Source organism: Neofelis nebulosa, chromosome 5, assembly GCF_028018385.1.
Source record: "Neofelis nebulosa isolate mNeoNeb1 chromosome 5, mNeoNeb1.pri, whole genome shotgun sequence".
In the NCBI taxonomy this organism is placed as follows: domain Eukaryota; kingdom Metazoa; phylum Chordata; class Mammalia; order Carnivora; family Felidae; genus Neofelis; species Neofelis nebulosa.
Window position 1 is genome coordinate 148,626,047 of NC_080786.1, and position 20,906 is coordinate 148,646,952.

The 20,906-nt window shown below is 46.3% G+C and overlaps 1 long non-coding RNA gene across 1 annotated transcript; it reads right to left on the reverse strand.

Annotated features, from left to right (window-relative positions):
* Positions 1-2,469: 2,469 nt before the first annotated feature.
* Positions 2,470-6,846, reverse strand: LOC131512806 (uncharacterized). The gene is made up of 2 exons (XR_009262319.1): positions 6,610-6,846; positions 2,470-4,613 (listed from the first exon to the last, which is right to left on the reverse strand). It is a non-coding gene; the product is annotated as an uncharacterized LOC131512806 (long non-coding RNA).
* Positions 6,847-20,906: the final 14,060 nt, after the last annotated feature.

Below are 20,906 nucleotides of genomic sequence, written 5' to 3' on the forward strand. Positions count from 1 at the left end.
CACTCATCCCAGCAGCAATGTATACTTCTCTCTAAATATGAGACTATAATCTGACATGGGTTCATCGTTGTGTTTCCTGAATTTCACATCTGAGTGAAATCATATGATATTTGTCTTTCTCTGACTTACTTCACTTAGCATAATACATTCTAGTTCCATCCACGTTGTTGCAACGATTAGAGGAATTGGAGGTCCTTTCGTTCTAGGGGAAGGAAATGTACAAGATGAGTTTGGGACATCTTGTCCAGCCTAAAAGCAAAGAAGCCATCAGAGACTACTAGGTTCTGTGGGAAGAACCCAAGAGTCAATTTGAAAGGTTCCCATGGGCTAAAATGGAAGAGTTTGAACATCAACCATTGAAGAAATAAATGATGACTCCAAGAAATTGAAGCAGAACGAAGGTATTAAAATCTCTGAGTTCAAAACAGCAACAACAAAAAAGACACACCAATTAAAAAAATACTCAAAAAACCTGCTAGTTGCCCGGAGGTGGTATTGGAGGGCCCCACAGCACTATTTCGCCTATTAATAAATAGAAGAATCAAGCACTTGTCTTGACTTTTCTTGTGTTGATTCCATTCCAGAGCGGGAAAGGCCAGGATGGCGAGTCCAAGCAGATGTCACGCCAAGGTGGCGGGTGTGAATGTGGCCCCGCTGGGCAGGCAATGGGAGTAAAGTAAATCTGAGTAAAGTAAATGGGTTGTGTGCAGGGGCTCTGGTACTGGATAAACCTAGGATTAAATCTTAGCTCCACCCTCAGTAGCCTCAGCTTCTCTCTGTAAAATGGGGAGAACACCTATCTCAGAGTACTGAATCAAGGACGTAGGAGGTAGCAAACATAATCTACTGGCATGGAGCTTTATAAATGGCTGCTTGTTATTGTTGAGACAGACTGGCTGAGAAGACAGACCATAAGAGAGCTTGGCAGTGACTGATGAGAAAAGAAAAAAGTCATGGAGGGAAGTCAAGGAGAAGAAAAGGAAGGAAAAGTTAAAAAAAAAAAAAAAATCAAGGCTGAGGACCAATATTGAAAGGAACTAGATTGTCTACCCTGTTGCAAAAAAGGAAAATATTCCCTTCTTCTCTTCCTTCCCTCCCTTCCACCTTCCTTCCTTCCTCCCTTCCTTCCTTCCTGTTTCTCTTTTTTTCTCTCAACTTCATCAATAAATCTTGAATGCTTCCAGGTTCCAGGCAGAATAATCTTGGAAAGACTGGAGTCTCCTGAGGTCCCCTCAAGGAAGGCGCCATCTTGTGGGAGAAAAGAGTCAACAAAGAGTCTCAGTAAAAGGAGATGGGCCTTGGTTGGGGAGGAAAATTCTAGAAACGGGGTCTCATGGGAAGGAGACCTTTCAAGGAGGAGATGGAACAAGCCAGTTGTGGAAACCTGGGGACGGCAGTGGTGAAGAGCTTGTATTTCAGCTGAGATAAATCCTTTAAGGAGTTCCTAACCTCTTTCCTCAAGGCTTGACATGGGGACTGTCACAGAGTTGCTGAGGAAGGGGTAAGTTACAAAGGAGCCCAGAGAATGTGTGGCCAATGGCGGTTCTAGAGGGGACTGCAGCCAGCGAATTCGAAGGTTTCTCTATCGAGGGGGACGATTGGATTAAAGAAAGACACAAAGATGTCTTTGCAAAACAGAGGAGGGGTGGAGGAACAATGGCTATTTAGGAGGCACACCCTTTGTTTATACCTCCTCTGGACACTTCCTGCTTGCTAAGCAGTCTCTTAATTAAATCTCTATCCCTACTTGGGAGATGAGAGTACTTCCTGGTATTTCAGGATATGGGAAGCTCTAGAGGGTTGGGAAGGGGGTTGGCTGTGGAAGAAGGGGAGGATCTGTTAACCTGTCAGAATCAAAATTAAAAAAATGTTTTTCTCATTACCTTCTCTAAAAATGTTTATTTAAATCCAAGTTAGTGTAATAATGGTTTCAGGAATAGAATTTAGCGATTCATCACTTACATATAACACCCAGTGCTCATCCCAACAAGTGCCCTCCTTAATGCCCATCAACTATTTAACCCATTCCCCCACCCAACACCTCTCCAGCAACCCTCGGTTTCTATCCTGTAGTTAAGAGTTTCTTATTGCCTCCTTTTCTGTTTTTATCTTATTTTTCCTTCCCTTCCCCTGTGTTCATCTGTTGTGTTTCTTAAATTTCACATATGAGTGAAATTATATATTTGTCTTTCTCTGACTGACTTATTCCACTTAGCATAATACGTTCTAGTTCCATCCATGTTGTTGCAAATGGCAAGATTTCATTCTTTTTGATTGCCAAGTAATATATTCCAATACACACACACTCACACACACACACACACACCATATCTTCTTCATCCATTCATCAGTCAATGGACATTTGAGCTCTTCCATACTTTGGCTATTCTCCATAGTGCTGCTATAAACATTGGGGATCATGTGCCCCTTCAAAACAGCACTCCTGTAAATACCTAGTAATGCAATTGCTGGGTTATAAAGTAGCTTTATTTTTAATTTTTGGAGGAACCTCCATACTGTTTTTCAGAGTGGCTGCACCAGTTTGCATTCCCACCAGTAATGCAAAACTGTTCCCCTTTCTCCACATCCTCACCAACATCTGTTGTTTCTTGAGTTGTTAATTTTAGCCATTCGAACAGGTGTGAGCTGGTATCTCATTGTAATTTGGATTTGTATTTCCCTGATGATGAGTGATGTTGAGCATCTTTTCATGTGTCTGTTAGCCATCTGGGTATCTTCTTTGGAAAAGTGTCTGTTCCATTGATCTATGTGTCTGTTTTTGTGCCAGTACCATACGGTCTTGATGGTTACAGCTTTGTAATACGGCTTGAAATCTGGAATTGTGATGCCTCCAGCTTTCTTTTTTAACATTATTTTGGCTATTCAGGGTCTTTTCTGGTTCCATACAAAGTTTGGAATTATTTGTTCTCGCTCTGTGAAGAACGCTGGCGTTATTTTGATAGGGATTGTGTGGAATGTATAGATTGCTTGGGGGTAGTGTTGACATTTTAACAATATTTGTTCTTCTGATCCATCAGCATGGAAAGTTTTTCCATTTCTTTGTGTCTTCTTCAATTTCTTTCATAAGCTTTCTATAGTGTTCAGCATACAGATCTTTTATTTCTTCGGTTGGGTTTATTCCTAGGTATTTTATGGTTTTCAGTGCAATTGTAAATGGGATCAATCCTTGATTTCTCTTTCTGCTCCTTCATTGTTGGTGTATAAGAATGCAACTGATTTCTGTCCATTGACTTTATGTCCTGTGATTGCTGAATTCATGTATTGGTTCTTGAAGGTTTTTGTTTTTTGTTTTTTGTTTTTTAACGTTTAATTATTTTTGAGACAGAGAGAGACAGAGCATGAACAGGGGAGGGGCAGAGAGAGAGGGAGACACAGAATCTGAAACAGGCTCCAGGCTCTGAGCACAGAGCCCGATGCGGGGTTCGAACCTAAGGACTGCGAGATCATGACCTGAGCCGAAGTCGGACGCTCAACCGACCAAGCCACCCAGGCGCCCCGGTTCTTGAAGTTTTTTGATAGAAACTTTTGGGTTTTCCACGTAATCGTAGAAAGAGTACCATGTCATCTGAGAAGAATGAAAGTTTGACTTCTTCCTTGCCAATTTGGATGCCTTTTACTTCTTTTTGTTGTCCGATTGCTGAGGCTAGGACTTCCAACCCCATATTGTACAACAGTGGTGAGAGTGGACATCCCTGTCGTGTTCCTAACCTCAGGGGGAAAGCTCTCAGATTTGCCCCATTGAGGATGATATTAGTTGTGGGTCTTTCTTATATGGCCTTTATGATCTTGAGGTATGTTCCTACTATACCTCCTTTCTTCAGGGTCTTTAGCAAGAAATGATGCTGTACTTTGTCAAATGCTGTTTCTGCCTCTATTGAGAGGATCATGTGCTTCTTTTCTTTTATTAATGTGATGTATCGCATTGATTGATTTGCAGATATTGGACCTAACTCCACAGCCCAGGAATAAATACCACTTGATTGTGATGAATAATTCTTTTAACATTTTGTTGGATTCGGTTTGCAGTATCTTGAAAATCTTTGCATCCATGTTCATCAGGAAGATTGGTCTGTAGTTCTCTTTAGTGGGGTCTTTGTCTGGTTTTGAAATCCCATTGCCCTTTAAGTTAGAAACACAAAGCTTAGGTGTTGTAGATAATGATTTTTATTAAACCATAACACTTCACTCACCGGAGGGAATGCTGTTGGAATTGTTTTGTGTCATCCAGGCCCAGATTTCACCTGGATGTAGGAGTGTAGATACAGATCCTTAAAAAGGTGTTTGATTTTTTTTTTTTAATGTGTTACATACTATAGTCTTTAACTTGCTTTTGTAAACCTAACAATAAATCACAGATGTTTTTCCATGTTAATACTGGAAAACCTCATTCTTTTTAATGGTTACATTGTATTCCATTGTTTGGATGTGCCACACACTATTTGATGAATGCCCAACTTTGCGGTTATTTAGATTGTTTCCAATAATTGTTTCACCGTTTGCTATTTCAAATAATGTTATGATGAACATCTCCTCGTTAATGTTATGATGAACATCTCCTCGTAGTTATGAAGGCATAATGTAGATACACACATCTGTAGAGGGGTGGGAAGAGGAGGGGTCAAAAGCTATGCATGGTTTCAATATTGGTAGATGTTGCCAAATCATCCACTAAAAAGTTTGTGCCAGTTTGTACTTCACAGATTGTTACCACCACTTGATGGTAACACTTGATTAGTAATCAAGGAATCAAGGTAATCACTTGATTAGTGATCTGTAATCTCTGACGATCTGATAGGAAAACATGACACTTCACTGTTTTAACATCATTAATTCTGGCATATAAATTAGAATTTATTAGTAATTAATTATATTTAGTAATATATATTAGTATATATTAGTAATATATATATATACTAATATATATATATTAATATATATAGTATATATATATATATTACTAATATATAGTATATATTAGTAATTAATTAATTCTAATTATAAATTAGAATATATTAGTAATTAAATCTGGCAAAATATAATTAGAAAACAATGGCAAGAGGAATTTGCTAGACAATGCACAAATTTAGATGCCCTTGGGGGTTAATTTCAGACCCCCAAGGGGGGGGGGGGGCGGGGGGCTGTGTTTGGAGGAAGCCAGCCAAAGGACGAGTCATGGCATCCTGAGAGGCCAGACCCAGGTGGCTCCCAGTGGGCTGACCGCCAGGCCTTGGAGATGACTGGGGACGGGGTTCTGGAGTCTGAGAGTGATCGATCAACAGAGGGACGAAATGACAACCCACGGCAGCCCTTGCAGAGACACCTTCGGCACCCCACCCTCACCCGCTTAGGGGGAGGCCTAGCCAGCCTCTGGGCAGGGCCAGGAAGTAGCCTGCCCTGGCAGCCAGGAGTGGCCTGGACTCAAGCAAATCATTGCCCCACACACAGCCAGAGAAACTCCAAGAACCTTTCATTTTTCCTCCTTCCCTTAATTCTGGACCTTCTCTGCTTCCCCTCCTTGGCTGAGACCTGGGAGAGGGAACATGGCCTCTCTAGGGTCACTTCCCACTTTGGAGATTTTGGAGGGTGATGGAAGGATCACCAGGGTCCACCAGGATGGGTCTGTGCCCATGATGACTTCTAAGCAACAATATAATACCCTCCCAGGAGAGGAGGTAGAACCCTGTCAGCTCCAGAAGCACCCCCACACTTCTTCCCAATCACAGACTTCTCCCTCAGTCCTAAGAATAACTACCCTCTGCTTTTCTAGAAAATATTTCTGTAGTTCTTTCTTCCCTACTGCTCGGGTAACCAGGTGCCTTTTAAAGGCACGTTTATGGGGGCGCCTGGGTGGCGCAGTCGGTTGAGTGTCCGACTTCAGCCAGGTCACGATCTCGCGGTCCGTGAGTTCGAGCCCCGCGTCAGGCTCTGGGCTGATGGCTCGGAGCCTGGAGCCTGTTTCCGATGCTGTGTCTCCCTCTCTCTCTGCCCCTCCCCCGTTCGTGCTCTGTCTCTCTCTGTCGCAAAATAAAAAAACAAAACAAAACGTTGAAAGGCACGTTTATGTATTTAAATCAATGACACTGGACTCAGGCATTGTTGGGGCTCCTTTCCCATTCCCAAGGCCAAGGCCAGAGCAGTGGCAGGGCACTGAGGACACCCTTCCATGCTGCTCACTACGGGCACCCCAAGAGGTGCCCAGGTCCAGTTCTTGTGGGCGCCTCACCTGGGCCCTGGGGGGTCTTGCTGGGGCTAAGAGCCTCTAGGTGTGCCCCAGAGCCACCCTCCGGGAGGCCCAGTCACTTTCAGAGGGACCCAGAACAAGTAAGTCGAGGACCCCCCAGAACCCCAACCGAAGAGCTTCTGTCCAAAGCTGTGCTTAGGGATGGCTCTGCCCCATTCTCTCCCCACGGTGGCCCTGCCCTCCCCGCCTCTGCAGGACATGTAGCGCAGTCACCCCATGCACAGGGAGAGGACCTGCCCTCAGGCTTTTGGCCTGGCACCTTGAACCTCCCGGGAGACACAGAGCCTGGCACCCCTCCCCCCACAACAGGAAAAAGAGCTGAGCACGAACCCAGCTTCACAAGCCACAACTGAACTTGCCACCGTACGTGTGTGAGCCCGTGTGTGTCCAACCTCTGCATCCTCCCCAAACTTGCCAGTGGGAAAATACTCTCAGCGAAACGTGTCTGTCACGTGAGGTCACAAAGTCCCTGCTAGGTCAGCAATCGGTCGTAATGATGACATTTGTGAGCACTTAGTGCTGGCAATGGCCCAGCTTCTCTACACACAGCACCCTGCTCAAGCCTCACTGCGCCCATGGAGTTGGAAGGATTCTTGTTCCATTTTCAGGACAAGTTGTTCAGGAAGAGAGGGCACAGGGGCCCCTTCTCCTTGCCTTGCCAACCAAGAGAAGAATCCGTGGTTGCCTCTTTTTCTACAGAATGGATTCTTAAAAAACAAACCAGGGATGCCTGGGTGGCTCAGTGGGTTAAGTGTCTGCCTTCAGCTCGGGTCATGATCTCACGGTTTGTGAGTTCAAGCCCCGCATTGGGCTCTGTGCTGATGGCTCAGAGCTTGGTGACTGTTTGGATTCTGTGTCTCCATCTCTCTCTGCCCCTTCCCTGCTCGCTCGTGTGTGTGTGTGTGTGTGTGTGTGTGTGTTCTCTTTCTTTCTCTCTCTCAAAAGTAAATAAGCATTAAAAAATTTTTTTTGAAAACACAAAAAAACAAAAACACCTTCTAATGTACTTTATAGAGCTAAGGAGAGTTGACCAGGACCAAGGGGGCTTCTCCTATTCCTTGACCTTCTCCAAAGCTTCTTTTCCTCACATGTAACATGAAAAGATTGGGCAAGGCAAAGGCTGCATTTCATTTGCCCTAAAATTTGCCCTTGTGGAACAAGAAAGATGTGTGTGAGTGTGGATGTAAGTGTGTGTGTGTGTGTGAGTGTATGTGGGTTTTAAACACCTGGGACCCAACGGAAGACACCTGTCTCCAGGTGTGCTTCCTGGTTCTCTGCTCAGAGTGACAGTGCTCATGGAGAATGCCTTCCTCAGGCCTGGCCCAGAGTGGCACTCCTCCCTAGGCACTCCTCCCATGGCCCTCTTCCTGCATTATTCCCAGCTCCCACTGCTGGGAAAGAGCCGGAACCATTAGTCAGGGTAACTACTGAGGCAAACTCCCATCTCTGGCTTCTCCGAGGGCCCTCACCTGGCAGACAAGAACAAGCCCACAGAGTTTCAAACTCCTTCTGAGGTCTGCCTGGTGCTCAATGGGGTGCATGGAGGAATAATCGGGGGAGCTTACAGAGTTGTCTATGTCTGGCCCCCAAGCTCAGAGGTTCTGATGGAATTGGTCTAGGGTGAGGCCTGGGCATCATCAAGATTTTTCAAGTATCTGCATGATTTTCAAGTGAAACCAAGGTGAGAATCCCTATCTTAGAACAAGTTTTAATGAGGCCCTGGGGTGGGGGTCGGGGGGAACCTATGGGGTGCAGAACAGTAGAGCTGGCCGGGCTAGTTTTGAAAGGAACATAGACATATGTTTATATAGCATATAAACAGAAAACCATTTTTATGACTTTTTAATATAGAAATGTTTGTTTTCTATAAATGCAGAAGAGAAAAAGTAGGAGATGGGTTTGGGCTTCTCCTTTCTCCCTCTAGTGGCCTGAGGAATCCCATGGAACATGATGTCTTAGTCCATTCCAGCTGCTGTGACAAGTTACCGGAGACTGGAGGCCTTAAACAGAAAACATTTATTTCTCATGGCTCTGGAGGCTGGCAAGTTAAAGATCAAGGTGCCAGTAGATCCCACGTCTGTTGATAGGCCCACCCTTGGTTTGCAGATGACCGTGTTCTCGTTATATCCCCACATGGGGGAGAGTGGAGAGAGGCAAGCTTCCCTTGTCCTCTTATGAGGGCACTAATCCCATCACATGGTCTCCGTCCTCATGGCCCCGTTATCCTTCCCAAGGCTCCACCTCCTAACACGATCACAATGGGGTTTAGGATTTCAACGTGAACTTTGGAGGGCACCTTCAGTCCAGAGCACATGGCTTGAGAACTCCACGTCTGCATCAACTCCATGGTATCTGTTAGTACTGTTCCCTGGACTTTGGCTCTTGGCCTTCCAGACACATGGTAGGTAAGAGACCGCTTCCCCACCACCTTGTGGTTGGAAGCAGCCATTGGTTGATTCTCGCCAATGAGTGGTGGATGGAAGTAATGAATATCCCTTCAGGCTGGAGCATTTAATCGTCTAGGTGAGACCCTCAGAGCTCATTCCTTCAACACGAGACCGGCAATGTTTCAGAGAGGGACGGTGCCGGAAACTCGGGTCTCAGAGTAAGGGACGTAATAACACGGAACAGAGTGAGACAGAAATAAACCTCAATCAAACTAGTAGCCTTCCCACTCCTTACCTTGAATGAAAATGAAAGTGGATTGTGGACAAAGACTTAGTAGAAACATCACATGGACTTCTGAATCCGATAAACCTCGCTTTGGACCTCTTGCCAGGTGAGTGACAAAGACAGGTTTTTTCCACGTCTCTGAGCCTCAGTTCCCTAAGAGTACCCCCCTTATGGAGTTTATGAGGAGACCGTCTGGGCTGGTGTATGTCAGAGCACCTAGCATTTGGTAGTGTTCATGTAATGTTAGTTTTCTTCTCTTCCTATTGTGCCTTTAACGGGTACGTGGTTGTACACCCTGCTTGTATTTTCCCTACCCCCCTTTTTAAAAAACTTTTTCTTATTTTTATAATTTTTTTAATGTTTATTTATTCTTGAGAGAGAGAGAGAGAGGGCAGGGGAGGGGCAGAGAGAGAGGGAGACACAGAAGCAGGCTCCAGACTCTGAGCTGTCAGCACAGACTTGACTTGAACAGACTCGAACGGGGCTCAGACTCATGAACTGCGACATCATGACCTGAGCCGAAGTCAGATGCCTAACCTACCGACCACCCAGGTGCCCCTTCCTACCTGCCTTTTTGACAGTACCGTGAGTTTGGTTCATGTGTTCGGCCATCTCCCAAGAAGCTCCGGACTTTTCTGGAGGAAGCCACGCCAACTCCTGCTCCAGACTCAAGGCAGTCTGTACATTCTGCTCCCCACCGATCGCGTGGTTTGGGATGTGCTGTGACTTAAGCAGCCCCCCCCCCCCCACAATAAATCTCAGGATTCTTGCTCGGACTTTTGCACCCTCGGACTTCAAGAGAGCGCTAACCTTGCTTCCTTGTGTCTCTCTTTCCCGAGCAACAGATCTGTCCTCTGTCCTTTGTGCAAAAAGCCTCACCAACACCTGTTCAAACACATCCAGCCCCAGCGGGGGACGCAGCCTGGGCTCCTGCCGGGACCCCCACTTGTTTTCTGCTAATTAAACTTCCTGATATAACTGTACTAAATGGGTTTACAAAGCAGGGGGTGTGGGATAAAGGGCCCTGCCTGGTTTAGACAGGCGGCCGCTCCCCCCCTCCCCAACCTTTGGACTAATAAAGGGACACGCGTGAATGTGCTTGTCTGGGCTTTGGTGACAGCTTGGGGCAGAAGGCTCGAGATAATCAGGGTTAGTAACAACAGCAGGGAGAACCTGACTTGGGGGCAGATAGCTCAGCATCTGCCTGGCAAATACTAATTACAATAATAATACTCTCTGAAGAACTTCAGGCTTTGTGTGCATGGGAGAGCAACCAGAAATCTACAACATCAAAACGATATGGCCTAATTTAACATTTACGACTTTTATTGAAGACTCATCAACATAATCCTGCTTGTTGGTTTCACTTCATTAAATTTTCCAGTGTGTCAAACTATATGGCTATATAGCCAGTGCTGACGGTGGATGACATAAATCTCTTTTTCTGCCCTGACTTGAGGTTTATTGATCAATTTTTCCGTTGTGTTGCAACATAATCGTCCCAAATTACCAACACTTTGCCCATGCTCTTCTTACAAAGAGTGTGCGGACTGTCGAAGACTTGTCTTCTGTCATGCACCGATGTGGTCATCTCACCAGGTCTTGGAGGAGGTGTCTAATTTGGGGGGGAAGGGGGGGGGTCCATATGCCACGAAGAAACCTAAGAGAGACCATGATGCCTTCTGAAAGTGATCCGCACAGAATCTGTCCCTCTGGAGGGGCATTTCTTACATGCCAGGTCTGCGATGGGTGACCCTTCTCCTGGAGCCTTCCTTTGCATCATCCTCCCCTGCCCCCCACTTTCTCTGGCCGGGGTTACCTGCCCCTTCTCTGCTCCCAAAGATCCCAGTTTACCCCCAGCTTTGCTCATATTGGTTTGCCCTGTGTGGTCCTTTGACACTCTGCCTTCTCCAGGAGACTGTGTTTCTCTGTCTTGCTGGTCCCAGCACAGTGCCCGGGCCTTTGCATGCCTGCTAGATAAGCAACATGTATTTGGTCTGTGCCTCGTACCTAGCACAGAGCTTCAAAAACCAGTGGAAGGTCCTGAGTGGGAACATTTTATTATTCATAAAAAGCCCCTTTCGACTGTACCTGAGTCTATGCTAATAAGGTGACCTTGGTGGGCCCTGAGACAGCAGGATGGGTGCTGGCTGCCATAGGAACCAACGGTGTGATTAGGAGGTTGGAACTTTCCGTCCCACGCCCAACCTCCAAGGAGGGGAGAAGGGCTGGAGATTGGATTAAATCACCAGTGGCCACTGATTTAATCAATGCTGCCGACCTAATGAAGCCTGCATAACATCCCCTAAAAATGGGATTCAGAAAGCTTTTGAGTTGCTGAACACATGGAGGTGCCTGGGAAGGTGGTGCCGCTCAGAGAGCTTGGAAGCTTCACGCCCTTTCCCCCCATCTCCTGACGCGTGGAGCTCTTCCATCTGGAACTCCCCGAGTTGTATCCTTGAGAGTAAACTGGTAATCTAGTCAGTAAAATCTTTTCCTGAGTTCTGTTCAAGCCGAGTGAGAAGTAAGGGAGATGGTTCGTTTTCAGAAATACTAGATAAAAGCTGTGCTAATTAATAGTGGGTTCCCCCATAATGGAGTCCCAAACCCTTAGACACTTCACTTCCTGGCTCTTCTTCCCCTCTCCGTTTCACGGGCTTATTGTCATGGGCTTTGCAATGAGCATGTGCCAAAGAACCAAGGGAGGAGGGACCGAAAGTCTCTGTGTCCCTCAGGGAACGTACATTTGTTCCAATCAGACTACTTTTTGCCTTAGAGGGGCACAGGCAACCCGGGTAAGGAAGTGCTCAGCCAATGAGGAACCAGGGGAGGGACTTACCTCTGTAGTGCTCAGCCAATGAAGAACCAGGGGAGGGACTTGCATGCTAGGAGATAAATTGTCTGCTGTAACTGCCCGGAGTGTGCCTGTTCGTCAGACACCTGCTCTTGCAAGAACGTTGGTTAAAGCCTGGCTTCACTGTGCTCCAAGTCTCCATGTCCCTCCTTTGAATGGGTCTGTGGGCTTATTTCTCACACTGTTCAAGAAAATTACTGAACCTAAGGAGGTTGTTAAGGGAACCCCTGATTTGGAGCCAGTTGGTCACACAGGTAACAATTAGGAACTTGAGACTGGCATCTGGAGTGGGGGCCATCCTGTGGGACTGAGCTTTCAGCCTGTGGGGTCTGTACTAACTCTGGGCAGTTAGTGTCAGAATGGAATTGAATTGTAGGACACACAACCTAGGGGCTGGAGAACTGGAGAACTGGTTGTTGGTGTGGAGATCCCACACATTTGGTGTCACAAGAGAGCAACACATAGCTCGGGGCCCCTAAAGTGTGTCTGGAGAATCACATGACCTCAGGACAAGAATTACGTGCACTGGGCTGATGTAAAGTGCTACTTTGATAAGGCTGCTTCGGAAAGATGAGGTTGGGGGGGAGGGGTGGGCACCTGGGTGGCTCGGTGGGTTAAGCGTCCGACTTCAGCTCAGGTCGTGATCTCACAGTTTGTGGGTTCAAGCCCCGCGTCAGGCTCTATGCTGACAGCTCAGAGCGTGGAGCCTGCTTCGGATTCTGAGTCTCCCTCTCTCTCTGCCCCTCCCCCACTCGCACTCTGTCTCTCTCTGTCTCTCAAAAATATATAAACATAAAAAAAAAAGAAAAGAAAAATGAGGTTGAGAGCAGAAAAGAGAGGGAGGGAAAGAAAAAGTGGGTTATAGGCTGTTATCTGGGAAGCATCCTCAATACAAGTAAATATGTGGTTTGTTTTCCTTCTTGACCTCTGAGCGCTTGCCATCACCCTTTTTATAGTTAATTATGTGCTGTCCGATGGCACCTCTTGCTTAACGTATGTATTGGGCTAAAGTAAACCTTGTGTCTTTTACATCCTCTGGGCTGTGAGCCACCAAAACCAAAGCAGTCTTAGGCTTTGTGTAGCAAAGTGTGTGCACCACGCAGGTATTGGGTACATACGAATTTATTGGTTGATTTAACTCGAGTTATAGTAAACGCAGAACAAGTGAAAGGCTCACAATCCTGCGGGCTCCGTCTCTTGCTCTCTGTGACTGATGTTTCGTTGTAATGGATCACACCCCACACTGAGCATTAGTCTCTCACCAGGCTCAGTGAAAGAAGTGGCCCATTATCTACGCTGCAGATTATATTAAAAGCTTCCCGTAACCTCAGGGTCCAGAAGCCTGTTAGACTTCGTTTCGTCCGCCACTGCTCAAGCTTGCTTGGCCGCGAACGTTCATTCTTTAACCTAGACCTTGTGTCATTCTGGAAGCAATCAGGAGACAGAAGCCACACAATGAGGTATGGATGTTTAAGGTACAGAATTCCTAACTGAAACAGAGGAGATGCTAAAAAGATGTAAAGAGAACTCTAAAACTCTAAAGAGAACTCTAAAGTTGCGCCGGGGCTAAAGAAGAGTGCCCAGGGAAGGACAAACCTGGAGGAAGGTCCCCTTCTCGAGGCTGGGGTTCGGACCTTGATGGAGGAATGAGGCCACTGGATAGAGAAGTTCCCAGGGCCGCCTGGGCCTGGGCTGGGCTACGATCTCCGAACAACAGGAAGTGATACCCCAGGCTTCGAAGAGCCGAGGCTGCTGGGCAGGCACAGGGGAGCCCGGCACCGCCATCTGTGTGAGGCCCAGAGGGTTGTTTCCCATGGCCTTTCTGATGCAGACACCATGGTGCTCCATAGCCCAGGCCAGACTCTACCTGCCAGTGAGCGGGCTCCTGTGAACTCTGAGCTCCCTCTAGCACAAAGGACTCACCGGTACCCTGTGCTAAGAGACTTGACCAAACTGGCTTTCACCCACACTAGGCTGTGTCCGGAAAGGTGACCCCAGCCCCATGCTGAGTCTTTGCTCAAGAAAACACAGTGCCGCAAGACAACAAAATACGCATTGTCCCGACAGTGTGCACCTTGTGCACAACCCAGCTTGCCAAACCGTTTTCAGTAATCCTCCACCTACCCTCTTCTGGAATCTTCCACGTCTACATAGCTCCAGTCCCTTTTTGTTCCTTATCTGCTCTCACCTTTGTCTCAGTTGGAGTGGAGCTCAGTCTATACTGGCGTCTCCCTCCCCTAGGGCAGTCATCTGAATACAATCCGTCCTGCCACCCTAAGCGTCCAGTTCTTCTCTTCCTTTGACGCTATGTCTTAGCTTGGACTATCATAATGAAATCCGATAGAATGGGGCTTAGACAACCGATGTTTATTTCTCATGGTTCTGAAGACTGGGAGTCCAAGATCAAGATGCCGGCAGATTCCGTGTCCGGTGAAGGCTCTTCCCGGTTTGCCACCTTATTGCTTCACCCAGCAGAAAGGGAGAGCTCTGGTGTCTCTCTTCAGATAAGGCCCCTAATCCCATCATGGGGGCCCCAGCCTCATGACCTCATCTAAAACTAGTACCTTCCAAAGATCTCACCTCTAAATACCATTACGATGGAGATGAGGGACTTAGCCTATAAATTGGGGGGACACAAATGTTCAGTCCCTAGAACACTATCAACGCCCTTACATGCCGTCCCCTATCCTTGGCTGGCTATTATCATAGCTTCCATCACAGGTGACTCTGCACCCGCCTGCCAGTGAGCGGGTCCCTACACCCTAATCCTTTCCGTGAGCCTGTCCACCAGCATTGGCCCTCCTGTGCCTTGGGAAATTGCTTCCTACTGCCCAGAGACTGTGGCCCAGCTCAGGCCCAGGCAACCCAACAAACGTTTCCACTTTCCAGTGGCTACAACCATGGCTTTGCCAACCATGGCTTTGCCAAGCTGAACCCCAGCTTTGGGGAGGGGACCTCCTTCCAAGTCTGTCCTTTCCTGGACACTCTCCCTCAGCCCTAGGGTATGTTTTAGAGTTCTTTCTATATTTTAATACTTTCTTACCATAATTGGATCATTCTTTTTGTGAAATTAAGTGTTGGGGTGCTTGTGCGGCTCAGTTGGTTGGGTGTCTGACTTCGGCCCAGGTCATGATCTCGAGGTTCATGAGTTCAGGCCCCGCGTCGGGCCCTGTGCTGACAGCTCAGAGCCTGGAGCCTGCTTGGGATTCTGTGTCTCCCTCTCTCTCTGCCCCTCCCCCGCTCACACTCTGCCTCTGTCTCTCTCTCAAAAATAAGTAAACATAAAAAAAAAGTTTTTAAGTATTTATTTATTTATTCGGAGAAAGAGAGAGACAGAACAAGCAGGGGAGGGGCAGAGAGAGAGGAAACAGAATCCCAAGCAGGCTATGCACTGTCAGCGTAGAGCCTGATACAAGGGCTCAAACTCACAAACAATGAGATCATGACCTGAGCCAAAATCAAGAGCCAGACACTTAACGGACTGAGCCACCCAGGCACACAGGCACCAAGGTGCCCCTAGTATTGATATTTTTTAAAAGCACATCTTTAGGAGGCTGGGCCAGGGGAGAAGGTTTTCTGGAAGAAATATAGGAGCTGGTTTGAAGGCAGACAAATGAATGGGACATATTGGCAGAAAGGAAGCCACCAGGGCCAAAGCTGGACACTTGCCCAGCCCCTGCAGTTGCTATAAAGACCCAAGTGAGATCGAAAGATAAATGTACTTTCTTTTTTTTTTTTTTTTTAATTTTTTTTTTAACGTTTATTTTTTTTTTCAACGTTTTTAATTTATTTTTGGGACAGAGAGAGACAGAGCATGAACGGGGGAGGGGCAGAGAGAGAGGGAGACACAGAATCGGAAACAGGCTCCAGGCTCCGAGCCATCAGCCCAGAGTCTGACGCGGGGCTCGAGCTCACGGACCGCGAGATCGTGACCTGGCTGAAGTCGGACGCTTAACCGACTGCGCCACCCAGGCGCCCCTAAATGTACTTTCTAAACACACAGAGAGATTGTAAACAGTAATAATCCAAATTCCTTTGCTTGCTGGAACTACAGTAAAATCTGGGTTGGCGAGCACAATTCATTCTGGAAACAGGCTTGTCATCCAAAGCACTTGTATATCCAAGGGAATTCCAAGAACCATTGGCTCGGTTGTGATCATGTGATCACTCGGCATCACATACTACTCATATTGTAAGATATCACTTGTTTATCAAGTTAAAATCTATCAGAAATGCTTGCTCGTCTTGCGGAACACTCACAGAACAAGTTGCTTGCAGTCCAAGGTTTTACTGGTACTTCGTTCCTTGAGAACAACGAATGGGCTTCTTCAAATTCCATGCTCACTCTCTTTTGTCTGGAGACTGGACATTCCCACCAGAAGAAAGTGGCGGGTGAAAATTGTTAGGACCTATTGTTCCCAATGAAATAGCTCTCATTATAAGGAACTGAACTGACCCCCTAGTGTATGCATCTTTCATTCATTCAGCAAATATTTATTGTGTGTTTTGCAAGGACCCGGTAATGTCACAGTTATTCTTGTCTTTATTCTTAAGTTCTTATTGTCCTTCTGTTAAAATAATATTCTCCTGGGTCAGCGGAGGAAGCAGACTGCAGACCAAAAGTTGCAGTATTACGTGAGAAGTGCTCTAACAGAGGGACCTAGCTTTCAGGAGCCTCCTTCAAGCACCCACCTCCACCCTTCCCTCTCTCTTGCACCCACCCTACAGCGATTTGGTTGAATCGGATACCAGCCTCCCCAAGACTTCGGTTAGTTCTTGACTGTTCAGCTGAAACTAACCCAAAACTAAAATTAGAACACAGCACTTTTGGGGCGCCTGGGTGGCTCGGTGGGTTAAGCATCCAACTAGGTTTCAGCTCAGATCCTGATCTTGCAGTTTGTGAGTTCAAGCCCCGCATCAAGCTCTGTGCTGACAGCGTGGAGCCTGCCTGGGATTCTCTAGCTCCCCTCCCTCTCTGACCCTGCTCACCGCTCAGTCTCTCTCATGTTTAAGTAAATGTTAAAAACGAAAACACAGGGGCGCCTGGGTGGCTCAGTCAGTTGAGCGTCTGACTTCAGCTCGGGTCATGATCTCACAGCTCCTGAGTTCGAGCCCCGCATTGGGCTCTGTGCTGACGGCTGGGAGCCTGCAGCCTGCTTCGGATTCTGTGCCTCCCTCTCTCTCTGTCCCAACCCACTCACATTCTGTCTCTCTCAAAAATAAATAAACATCAAAAAAAAATTTTTTTAATCATAAATAAATAAATAAATAAATAAAATAAAAACGAAAACACACAGCACTTTTGCCCCAACATCCCATATCTGCTAGCTGCTTCAGTTCACCTGCACCAGACCAGACACACCGCTGCGCCCCTTCGCTGTTTCCCAGATCACTCACTTCAAGCATTTATTTATTTGTTTGTAAAGATTTTATTTTATTTTTTTTAAGTAATCTCTACACCCAGTGTGGGGCTTCGGCCCCAAGATAAACCCCCAGATCAAGGTTTCACACACTGCGGCCACCAAGTGAGCATCCAGGCGCCCCCTCGCTTCAAGCCTTTATTTCATGAGTTTCCTGACACTGTAGATAAGGGCGGGGGCGGGGGGCCGGGTGCTGGCGGGTAAGTCACCCCAAGGACATTTCTCAAGGTATCCTGCCATCCTACTGGGTCCCTAACCTACTCCCGCCTCTTTTTCTTTTCCCTTTCTCCTGAGAAGCAACTTCTTCTCCTTATCTCCTGTAGAATAGTTCCACCCACGTTCCTGAGCCCCTGGGGTCTCCCTTCCTGCACCAAACACTTGGCAAACAAAGGCGGTTCCCAACCTTGGAGAGATTCTGTTAAATACAAATTTCTCGTTGACCCGTCCAAGTGTTTGCCAAGTGTTGCAGCCCCTAGGGGAGCCACCAACTCTGCCTTAGGTCAAGAAGGTTTCACAGGAGGGGATACCTGAGCAACGTTCTTTTTACTGGCATTTTCTCCATAGATTTTATGGCCCTCAGGCCACATGAGGGAGCACATGACTCAGCCTCAGCCAATCAGAACTCTATTCCTTGAGCCCACCCTCAGTGATTGGTCTAAGGAGTAGGCACCTGCCGCACCTGACCCAATGCAATAGTCCCCTCTGCCGTTTGAAATGCTAGCGGGCTCCAGAGAGGCAGCACGGAAGGTGAGTCATCTTCTGGGAGGACCCTGGAAAAAAGGTTCTCCGACTGGGGCATGTGAGTGAGGGCTTCAGACAGACTAATGTCTCTCCCTCCTGAGGCCTGGATAAACTGCTATCCTTTTGATTCTGGGAGCTACCTCAGTTGCCTTCCCACAGATCCCTCTTTGGGGGGGGGGGTGGCATGAGTTAGCTAGAGTGGGTTTCTATTGTTGCCAAGAGAAGAACTCTAACTGAAGAATGAATTGACGTTCTTCTGCCCTAGTAGAAATCTAGACAATCAGATTCAGTTATGAGAATCAGAGCCACCAGCCACTCTAGGAAGAGCTAACACATGTTTAGTCTTTAATCTGTTTTTAAATCCTCTTTAAAAATGTCGTGGTACGATCTCGCGGTCCGTGAGTTTGAGCCCCGCATGAGGCTCTGGGCCGATGGCTCGGAGCCTGGAGCCTGTTTCCGATTCTGTGTCTCCCTCTCTCTCTGCCCCTCCCCCGTTCATGCTCTGTCTCTCTCTGTCCCAAAAATAAATAAAAAACGTTGGAAAAAAAATTTAAAAAAAATAAAAAATAAAAAAAATAAAATAAAAATGTCGTGGTACTTCTATCACGCCAGACAATTGAAAACGAAGCTGAGCCTATAAGAATTTTAGTTAGGATAGATGTGTTCCAAACACCCGTGAAAGCTCTGATAACCTACCTGGATTTGATTTCGTGCAAATCGTGGTACCGTCAGCCACAAGTCCCCAGAAGAGCCATTCCTGGAAACTATTAACCCAGATACATTCTGCATTGATTTTAAGTAGTTTCCATTTCAGAGGAAGGCCTTTATCTGACCCGATCTCCTAATCTGGAGTAACCTACTATAGGGACAAAGAAAGAAAAAGTGTCTGGAATGTTGGGAATCAGCTTGCTCTATTTCTGTCTCTACCAGAGTTGGCAGAATGTACAAAATCTCTTTCCCACTTGCTGGACTGAACACTCACACCGTGGTGCTGGCACCTTTCCCACTGGTCCACCTACGTGTGGTTGGCCAAGATAGTGGTTGATTACTCCGACCCTGAGCATTTTAGATTTAAGGGATTTTGCATAAAATATTCATAATAATTGGGGCGCCTGGGTGGCTCAGTCGTTTAAGCGTCCGACTTCGGCCCAGGTCATGATCTCACGGTTCGTGAGTTCGAGTCCCACGTCGGGCTCTGTGCTGACAGCTCAGAGCCTGGAGCCTGCTTCAGACTCTGTGTCTCCCTCTCTCTCTCTCTGCACCTCCCCAGCTCATGGTCGCATTCTGTCTCTGTCAAAAATAAATAAAAACTTAAAAAAAAAATCTCAAAAATATTCATAATAATTGTTTCCCACCAATCTTGCTTAAAATAGAGACTATATAGATGTAGTTTTCATCCAAGAACACATCTCCCATGCAAATTCCCAGACCAGCTCCCCAGAAAGCAGGTGAATTTGGATCAAGCAACAGTCAGGTGGCCTGAGAAAATGTTCTTGGACCTCATGTAACTAACTATGTTTGGATGTGACTTTTGCTTCTTAGGAAATACGTTAGGAACTGGTCCCTGACCACACGTCTAACATGATAAGCCCTCCTTGGGGTTTCCATGGAGGTTTATTGACCAAGTCAAGGGTTGGGAACTAAATGGAACAGAATCTCATCGAATGCTCCTTGAGAGGTCAGCCAGTGCGAAATCCTACAAGTGACCATTGCACTGTCCTGAGAGGCATGTTAAATCTACGTTTTCCCTAAAATACAAAAATCCTAGAAATATAAAAACCTTGGTGAAAGGAGTGATCCCAACTTACCATATCACTTTGCTCCTCTTTTCAAATTCTCCTTCAAGGCCCACTTCCTTCAGGATATTATTTATCCAGTGGTATCATATAGGATATTTTTGGTTGAGGGGGTCACAAAGCTTAATGAAGGAGATTTCTTGGCTCACGAACTAAAACAGCCCTGTGGCGATGCAGGCTTTGAGTACAGTCTGGTTGGGACTCTAGTCTCCGTGATTTTCTTAGTTCTCTATGTTCGTTTTTGCCCTCAAATTGGCTTTTCTGATATTGGAAAAATGGCTTCAGCGATTGCAGGCTCAGATCTGCATTTAATGCCATCCTGAGCAAGGCAGAACTTTTGGGCCCCAGAATCCCCCTTTAAAATCTATCCAGTCATTCTGACTGGGTAAGCTTACTTAGGTCATGAGTTCACCTAATCAGTGAAGCCAGGACGTGGAAAGCACTGATTGGATCAACCTAGGTCTCTTATTTCAGGCCTTGAACTGGGAGTAGTTTCAGCTTCCTTAGTGCCCCATGAATCTCCAAATGCAAATTAGGAGCAGTTGGGTTAAGGAAGGGGGAAATGCATGCTGGGGAAGCAACCAACAGGAGAAGAGTGTATCTTCAAATCCACTGAAGTTCTGACCTTGACTCCTATTTTAATGCATTCCATGCTCGTAGTCACTATGGATTATATATTTTTTTGTCTATATTTCTTAATCCTGTTTTATCGTGCCCTATAAGCATCTCAAACATATGGATGATGCCCGGCCCTAACTATATAAACGAGCCAACACTTTTGTTGGATAACCTGTGAGGTGATGATGTGGAAAATATTCTTAAAAAAAAACAAAACACTTGGAAGTCTATATCCCCCTCTAAAAACAAAAGCTTGGGGTTTAATTCTGACCTTTATGAAATTGTGGGGCTGATTGCAGACCACTGTCTGCAGACAGGGAGAAAAGAATTCATTTGTAGTCCAGGGACTGTCTCCAAGAGCTGAATTGTATAAACTTCACAGACATTGGTACAAAATATAATTTATCACTCTGCCTGCTGAAAGTCACTTGCAGAAGTTTAGCTAATCACGGTCTCTCTAAATTAATCCGTCATCTAGGCAAGGTCTTATTTCTTTTTAAAAAAAAAAAATTTTTTTAACGTTTATTTATCCTTGAGACAGA